Genomic DNA, 821 nt, shown 5'->3' with positions numbered 1-821 from the left:
TTTGAATTTGCTGAGACTTGCTTTATGGCATAGTGTGTGGTCAATTCTAGAGAAGGTTCCATGTACTTCTGAGAAGAATGTAAAGTCCTTAGATATAGGATGAAATGTTCTGTAGATATCTGTTAGATCCATTTGGGCTATAGTGTCATTTAAATCTACTGTCTCCTTGTTGATCTTCTGCCCTGTTGATCTATTTCCAAGAGTGGAGTACTGAGGTCTCCAAGTACTATTGTATTGGGGTCTAAGTCTCCCTTTAGGTCCCTTAACAAATCGTTTAAATAAACTGGTGCCCTGTAATTAGGTGCATATACATTGATAATAGTTATATCTTCCTGTTGAGTGGATCCGTTAATCATTAAATAGTGCCGCTCTTTGTCTCTCCTAACAGATTTTGTGGTAAAGTTTATGTTGTCCGATATTAAGATGGCTACGCCCGGTCTTTCTTCATTTCTGTTGGCATGGTATATATATTTTCCAGCCTTTCACTTTCAGTGTGTATGCATCTTTGTTGGGAAGATGTGTTTCTTGTAAACAGCAAATAGATGGGTTTTGTTCCTTAACCCAATCAGCCAATCGGTGTCTTTTAACTGGACAGTTCAAGCCATTAACATTCAATGTGACTATTGAGAAGGAGTAACTTTGCCCTGCCATTTGCCAAAGATATTTTCTAATACATGCTTTGAGAATCCTGTGATTTTTTTTGCTGTGAGGTTTCCTTCCTTTACCTTCTTTCATATTGATGACTGTGTTTCTGTGTTTCTGTGTGTAACACATCTTTAAGCATCTTTTGCTGGACTGGATGAGTTGAGACAAATTCTTTC

Source organism: Lepus europaeus, unplaced genomic scaffold, assembly GCF_033115175.1.
Source record: "Lepus europaeus isolate LE1 unplaced genomic scaffold, mLepTim1.pri SCAFFOLD_29, whole genome shotgun sequence".
Classification (NCBI taxonomy): domain Eukaryota; kingdom Metazoa; phylum Chordata; class Mammalia; order Lagomorpha; family Leporidae; genus Lepus; species Lepus europaeus.
The sequence above is the reverse complement of the archived record's forward strand: the minus strand, read 5'-3'. Positions refer to the sequence as shown.